Source organism: Syngnathus typhle, linkage group LG10 (assembly GCF_033458585.1).
Source record: "Syngnathus typhle isolate RoL2023-S1 ecotype Sweden linkage group LG10, RoL_Styp_1.0, whole genome shotgun sequence".
NCBI lineage: Eukaryota > Metazoa > Chordata > Actinopteri > Syngnathiformes > Syngnathidae > Syngnathus > Syngnathus typhle.
In genome coordinates, this window is record NC_083747.1 from 5,464,214 (window position 1) to 5,472,718 (window position 8,505).

The following is an 8,505-nucleotide window of genomic DNA, read 5'->3' on the forward strand; positions in this document are numbered from 1 at the left end:
TCAGCCATGTTTGTGGATTGAACATTTGTCTTTTGGGCGTTCACATGTGCACGGAATCTACACAAAAATGCTTTTGATGACAGAAAGGAAAATGTTTAACTTTGTAAATCCTATTTTGGTGAGCAGGCGCAGGTACGCTCGGCGCAAAAACTGGAGCACTTTCGGAGTTTAGTTTACCACGTTTGGAAGGCTGCGCCAGATGATTGACTCTTTGGTATTTTCAGATTTTTCTGGGAGTATTTTACAAAATTCCAGCATTTTTATTTATTTATTTATTTTAAAAATGAGGTTTTGTTAAGAAATAAATAAACGTTTTTTGTTTTGCGGACAAACCAAGGTATCCTTGGCCCCACCACGTCCCCCCCCAAGGAAAAAATCTTAACTCCGCCAGTGTACAATTGTAAATCCCATAAACCTAGTTATCAATCTGAAACTTGTATATTCAACATCAAGCTGGCAACATTTTGGTAAATTACCTTTTGATTCCTTTTTGTTGCAATACATTGTATATGTCAATGATGTTGCATAACCTGCATGCTGGGTCTTGGAAAAGTTTTAAAAACCCTACAAAAAAAATCCATTAAGCCGTAATGTAAATATTATGTAAATGTATATGTAGGAATACCCAATAAAGTCTAAAAAAAAAAAAATCTTCAGAGTCAGGCTGCACTTTTTGCTGATCACCCCACCACAGGTGACTGATAAAGATAAAGCCCTGCTTATCTGCTTGTCATCGGGGTGCTCCTCTCAGCAGATGACCTTCGTAGTAAATCAAGTTCAAAGAGGACGACTGGTGTTTGGCAGAACGTTTTACATGAAAAAAGTGTTTGGTCAACCTCTGCCTCCACCTTCTTTGATTTGGAGCGTTCTGTGACCCGTGAAAGAGCAACAGCAACCCACTCAGACACACTTGATAAGCCACTTAATGACTTTAAAATCGTTAAATTTGAAAACACTATCAAAACAAAGGGAAATTATTTACAGTGCACTCACAATCATTTATAAAGAATGTTTTTCCGAGGGGCTTTGCGATAAATTCACATACAGACATCAAAATAATTCAATCGTAAATTGGCATTGTCATTGCACAACATGCAAAGCACCAACTGCTTGAATTTTTGACATTTTTTACTCTGTGATGATTTCAAATCAACATATGTAGGCAAAGGGACTCCAAAGAATGTTAAATTGTTTTATAAAAAAAAAAAAAAAAAGGACCACGCAATATGCCTCCACACTAATGTGAAATAAGGACACGCTCACGCAGGCGTCTGTGTTGCACCTACTGTGAATTTTATTTATGTTTTATTCTTTCCATGTAATGCAAAGACAAGGGTGTCCAGGCACCTGTTAGTGCAGCGTATGGTTCACATTCATTTACAATTCCCGGTAGCATGAAGATCATAGCATAAAATGAATACTGCAGCCTATAAAGTATCATTAGCACAGAAATGCTCTCAGTATATTTTTTTAATATTCTCAGGCCACAATGCCCACCTGGCATCCCACTGAGATGATGAATGTGGTGTTATTATATTTCATTGTTCCTTTGATTGAATTCACAGGCACCAGGCAGGGTCTTTAGAAAAAAATGATGTTGAGATAAATTGAAAGTGATTGCCAATGAGTCATTCTGGGTAGGTTTGGCCACAAAAACACTTGGCTAGGCTTAAAGTTGTCAAAAAGCAGTTTTGAAAAATGGAACATAACGTAACTCAAATGGACTCAAACACCCTCGTTTATTGGCCTCATCTACCACCCAAATTGACCATCCAACAGGGAAGCTTTCGTCTTTAAACACTGACCAAACTACCAGCGAGGTTGTAAAAGTATGGAACTTAAACAAATCATTTATGACCTTCGGTACTCTCTGCTTGCCTCCTAATTTACAACACTGAACCTAACACCTGTTTTCTTGGGAACTTACTCTACATTCGGCCAATTTTGAAAAACAATCTGCTGCTTTTCTGATTATTCTCATACAGCACTAATATCTTTGGTCCTGGTTTGAACATTCCTTGAGGCCATTTTTAAGTTTATATAACAGAGGTGGGAGGAAGTCAAGTCTTCATCTCGAACAAGTCCCAAGTTACTGTGAGAAGAATCAAGCAAGACAGGTCAAGCCCTCATTAAACTTCAAGCAAGTCATTACTTGGGTTAAGAAAATCATAAGTCATCAATTTAGATACATTGCCACATTAGAAGCTTTGCACTCAGTATCTGCTAGCTCTACTAATACATAATCAAATAAGTTTTCTTAATAGGCCCAAACTAAGTCTTCATATTACCGATTTATTTTGGTCCTTTCAACTGAATACAAAAAAAATGAGACTTAGATAATTTCACCAACTATGTTCTCCATACACGTGTTTGCACGCACTTCACAAAACATAACTCAATCTACTCACAAAAACAAAACAAATGAAAGAAAATTTGTAACTTAAATGTGAACTAAACACAAATCTTTCCCTTGCAATATGTTGTATGTGCTCCAACTATTTAAAACACGGCAAGCCAGTAATCAGATTTTTGCTATTTGTAAAGACAGAATTGTTGCTATAGCAACAAGAAATGTATTGATAATTCTGCAGTCGCAAAGAAAATAATTTTCATCTGTGATTAATCCCATTGAAAAAAAAAATCAGCAAGTGTACCTAATATTGTGGCTTGTAGCATGCATTGAGTCTTTCTCATAAATGTAACTAGATAGGTCTCGTTTGTCAGATTTGACGAGATGATTGATACACAAGAGATCACCGGCAGAGAAACACGAGAGATTTGTTTTCATTTTGTCCAAACATCCAATCAATTTGACAAGTTGTGAATTTACCTCAAATTCATGCATGAAATATGCATCCATGATTGGTGTAGATTTATTTTGTTTTATTCCTCCCCTAAGTTGAATATCCAAAGTTTAAAAAGCTCGTTGATTATTGAACTAATCAAGTCAGTGTTTATTTTTTTTTATGGACAGAGGCAGGTCAAGAGAAAGAAATGAGTCCACTCCTTTATTTAAAAAAAAAAAAAAGTACAAAATAAAAACTAGACTGAATGTCAGCGCAAAAGCATTTGACTTTCTGTTGTTTTTGAAGCAGCCCACATCATCCAAAAGCTAAGAAATACACGTGGTGGCTTCATTTTCCACAGCCGACGTCTCAACTCTGTTGGAAGCACTTCAGGGAAAACAGAAAACGTGTTTATTCTGTGTTACAAGCATATTATCACGTTAAGAGAATGATTAATGTATTGTAATTGGATTGCTTTTATGTGGACAAAATTTGAAGTATTGCTCTGACGTTAGCGGAGAGTTTTCGTGGGGGGTATATGGAATCAAAAGTCTCATTTTGGCCTGTAGCTTAGCATGAAAAGTGGCAATACATCACTCAGTCTCTTTGCTTTAACCTTGACACAAAAACGTGGAACACCAGTAAAAGTTGTTGACTGTTAACTTAAGCAAGCAGATGCAGAAACAAAACTAATTTGTACCAAAGTATTCATCATTCATCTGCCGCGTACTATTCATACTATATGTTGTTTCAGTGCGTTTCTTTGACCTTTGACACTTGGCCTAGAGAGATGCAAATCCCCAAAGAACATAATGGCTCCCTTCCTGTGTAAAAACGCGGCCGTAAAGGACGATAATTAGGGTTGTCATGGCGACAGGGTCCGGCAAGCTGATGGTGCCACGATCGCTCAGAGAACTTCAAACGCTATCAAAGCTCCTGCCGGGCCAGTACAACAGTTCTGGTTTGAATTAGCGGCAGACTTCCACGCTCGCTCTTTAAATTCAGATCAATATGGAGGACCCCCTTCTAAAAAAAAAAAAAAAAGACAAGGGAGAGAAAAAAGCCCGTGCTAGAGTTCTGGTCCAGACAGACCCAGGGTTCTGGATTTCATTAGAGACAATTATCTTATCTGTTTCATCTCACGGCTGCCCCAAAGGTTGGCAGGCGGACCGGCGGGCTCTTTGCAGTTTGAGAAGGCCCGCAGCCAGACAGAGGCCTGTGGATGGGGTCCTTTAAACACTTGCGTCCCTGCTGCTAGTGATCAAATATTTTCATGCTTTTGTGAAAAGATTTTCTTCTTTCAACCCCACAGGACACTAAAAACACAACATGGCTGCTGTGGCTATTCTGGGATTTTGAACATATGAAGAAAATTCGGGCCATCGTTGTTAGTTTTGCTCGCAGTCGACGCTGCATGAACGTGCCTGCAGTTGAGTCGGGTTTCTCGAAGCTGGTCTTCATCAGTGCACAGTGCGCGCCACTGGTACCTGTCAACACCGCCGTTACATTTTACAATGCAAAAACATTCAGTGAAGGTGCACGATTTTAAAATCGGGGGATGCAAACTTTGAGTTGTAATATCAATGAAGAAAATTTGGATTGTTTTGTTTCAATTGCTGACGGTTTCTGAATCAAGATGAATCACCTCATCTGGAAATGTTCAAAATATCAGGAGGCTTTGCCGTCTTACGGACATTAGAGCAGAAGATACAATTTTGGCAATCAGGTAAGCCACGGTGCCACAGTTTAATCCGAGACTAGAGCGGGGACGATGCCCTGCCGGGTCGGATGAGAATCGGGGGTTGGGATTGGAGGTAAATAAGCTGAGAGAGACATGAGGCCCAGGACCCGGAGCCTGAAATTGAGAAGCCTCCTCATCAAGGGTTAGGGATCACGGGGCTAGACTTCCCTTCATCAACGCCAAGCTGGGAAATGCAGAGGACAGCGGGGGTCAGCACATCGCCTGCTGTGCGGATGTTACCGTGGCAACCAACCCCAGGGCCAAAGAAAATAGATGACAAGTACAATAATAAGAGGTTTAATCACCAAGATCACTTGGCTGCAGGGTTTGCAGAATCGCCTCTCAAGGCTCCCAAATCCGACCGCCCCAAAAAAAGTGCTTTCAGAAAAAATGAGTCAGTGGGGTGGTGGATTTCGTCCACACTTCCAGAAAGCAGGCAACCTTGAGGGACATGCTTGGGAGACTCTCCATGAGCAGCCATTGAGAGATTCCAGTCCACTTCCACCGGGAGATATTTATTTTCCGGTTCTTTGTACTGGGTGCCCTGCAGATGGAATCTCGGATTGTCTTTAAGGGGAAATTTTATGACTTATTAACTGTCAACAGTTCATAACCTCAGAGGAGCTATTTAACGTTCTCCTGTGGTCGCACCAGAGAAGTCCATGTTTGATTTGGACTGGAAAGATATTTGTGTGTTTTCGCTCTCCACCCTGCCCACGAGCGCAACATACAAAAAAGAAAAGCTGTAATCAGCTTAGACATCATGTGAAGATAAGGAGAATGTTTAGTGTGAAATCACATGAACAAAACTCTTCTCATCCCAGACTGTCTTTGGTTGTTCTTGTCTTCTAGCCTGGATGTTATATCGGGCTTGGTGGAATAGTGTCGACGGTGTCACTAAATCATTTATCACCAGCCAAAAACAACCATGATGAATAATTGAGTCCAGATGTAGCTGGTTCATGCAAGATAGCAAGGTTCATTTCCTGTCTGTGCTTTGTAAGACAACCTATTACACCTCCCAGGCAGCTGCCGGCTACACCGACCCGGCCTGAACATCAACACTCCTCAGGTGTCAGTGGAGGAAGCACTCAGCACGCACAATTTCTATAGATTCAGCCAATCACCAAAACTTTTCGGCAACTTTGCAATCTTCACTGTCTGCATGGAATTTACTGTGTATTTTCAAAATAATGCTTCCCACAAGTGACCTTAATTGAGAAGGTCAAGAGACTAAAGTCCAAGTGACTAACATGTTAGCAAAGCTAACATAGTATATTTTCAAATTTGTGTGGCAGGTAATGATGGGTAAATGATCCGACCAGCTCACTCAACATTAAAACTTTTTTTTGTTGGCCATTATTGAGGCGCTGTAATGGATTAATGGCATATTCATTAATTTCATTATTCATTTTATTTATTCATTCACTCATTTCATAAATGGATTAATGGCATATTCATTCATTTTTATTTATTTCATTATTAATTTTATTTATTCATTCACTCATTTCATAAATGTATTAATGGCATATTCATTCATTTTTATTTATTTCATTATTAATTTTATTTATTCATTCACTCATTTCAAAAATGTCTTTGGGTCCTTGAAAAGCACTATATAAATTGATTGAATATTATTATTATTATTTTAATGCCTCAAGCTGATTTGATTTAAACGATTCCCAGGAATCTGGAATGGATTGTATTGGACTTTTCCATTCCTTTCATAGGCTAAATATTTTTTACTTACATGTTCATATTAAAATGTATCAGTTACATGTAGAAATGCAACTCTAAGTCTTTTTTTTACTCGCACGTGGCATTCTAACAAAAACTGACGTGGTCCTCAGTCAAGGTGACAGCCAAGTTTGTTTCATTGCTTCATAACCAAATGTAACCTAAAGAGTTTCTAACATGACGCACACATACACTTGCAGCCAGTAGCAGTTGCTTTGTTTATTTTACAGGCTAAAAGATGTGGAGGCCATAACTCTAAGGCTGCCTTAAAAGCATTCTCTTCCGGGCCCTCGGGCTCCATGTGGAAGTCATTAAGGCTTCCATGCAGGTGACTGACACTGAGTGACCACTCCTCATGAGCCATACGTGCGATAATGAAGCACAGCTTCCTATGTTAACTTTATATTATTTGACAAAGAGTGGCAGATATTTTTTTTTCCCCAACTACTCCATTGTCAGAGTCATCAGGTATGTAATGAGCGGTACCAGGTGAATGTTATGGTTCCTCAGTCCTTCTATATTCTTCTGACAAATCTGGTTAAGCTCAGATTTAAATTGAGTGACATTGACCTACATATCTATAGCTGGGAGAATTGGAGCCTTTCAAACTGAATTCAGGGCATCCATCAAATCCTGCATTAAGTGTATACCAGCTTGCAAACACAAACACTACGGTGAATATGTTCCTCCCGACAGAATGAATCTAGAGATGGATGTCAGGATTGTTTGGAGGAAAAGGTAAATAGTGAAGTGGCTTTTGGACTTTAATGTTGTGTTTACGCTGTAATTAGTCTTCTCAGAATGAGCCTGCTGACAGAGGGCTTGAGACTGTGTGGCATGATAGAATAAACTCCAAACAGCCCCCGTCTGAAGAATCCTTCAATGCTCATAAACTAAGACGCCTTGCACAAACTACCGCCTCTCGTTTTCCGAATGGGTGGTCTGACTTTTCCTCGTCTGGCTCTTCCACCAAAACCTCTTCCTTCCACTTGTTTGGTCTTCTGTTTATGCTACTCATTCCACTCACTTATGTACGTTTACATTTTGGCCTTCATTTTTCTCCCTGCCCCTGTTTGACCTTCAAGCTCCTAAATGCAAAGAATCCATTTTGAAATCATACATTTAGAGATTTGAGTCAATCAAAAGTTGACATTTTAAGAGAAGCTGCAATTTTCAAATATGTCTCCTCTCAAAAAGAAAGTTTTCATGATGAGAAATAAATACAAGAGACACTTGTTTTACTCCATCGTAGTAATTTATAAGTGTCTCCCTGTTTTTTGCAGTTTCCTATGAGGTGAGTTGAGCCGCAAGCTCCAGCCCACATGGGTTATGTCACTACGGTGTCCACCTGAGCAAACAGGACTAGGAGGTTTTCTGGGGGCAGACCAGCGGGGAACGAATTGGTGAGGTATAGGTCCAACCGAGTGACAGCCTATGTATAATAACATTAGTCTTCCTCCTTCAGGACACAACTCTGTTCTGTTTTTTCTCTCATTTTTTTTTTCTTTCATGGTATTACCTCCAATAGCAACACATTCCTGTCATGCCTCACTGCTGTTCCCTGTTTAGAATTCTCATCACAAACGCCATTACACGCACGGGCTGGAGTCGACCGGAGCACCCGCCAGGGAGAGACTGTGGACCCGAAAGTTGTCCAAAGCCTGCAGTAGAAAGATGAAGGCGTTCCAGCAGTTATCCTCACGCAGACTTTTTTTAAAAACCTATGAGTAATACTTGAATTGTCCGTAATAGGAACACAATGTTTTTTGAAGAGCGAATAAGCGATGACCTCACTTTTTGTATATATATTTTTTCCTGACACTAAACTGTCTCGATATCAAAACTGTCTTTGGTATACTGGGATGGATGAACCCCTCTGACTTCCAAGCGGACGATTTATGATTATGAAGTGGAGCCGCCTTTCAGGATACCACATCTTTATAGAAAGCAGACCTGCTCCAGTCTCCAGGCGCTCTTTTAAGTCGGCCCAAATGCGGCACCAGAGGACCGGAGCAGCCGTCACTCAGCGGACGTTCTGGATTTCGTTGACCCACACTACAGCGTGTTAAAGAACAGAAAGTTCAACACAACGAACTTTAAAGAAAGAAGCGGCCGGCAATAGTCACTTAAAGTCTGGTTGATTTCATGAACCTGTTGTACTCTAGAACGACAAACACATTGTCCAAAATAGGCCTTCACATAAAACTTGTGATTTAAAAAATAAAATAAAAATTATGATGA

At 39.9% G+C, this 8,505-nt stretch overlaps 1 long non-coding RNA gene across 1 annotated transcript; it reads left to right on the forward strand.

Annotated features, from left to right (window-relative positions):
• Positions 1-6,218: 6,218 nt before the first annotated feature.
• LOC133161182 (uncharacterized) lies at positions 6,219-8,505 on the forward strand. Its single transcript, XR_009716022.1, has 2 exons — positions 6,219-7,667; positions 7,834-8,505. It is a non-coding gene; the product is annotated as an uncharacterized LOC133161182 (long non-coding RNA).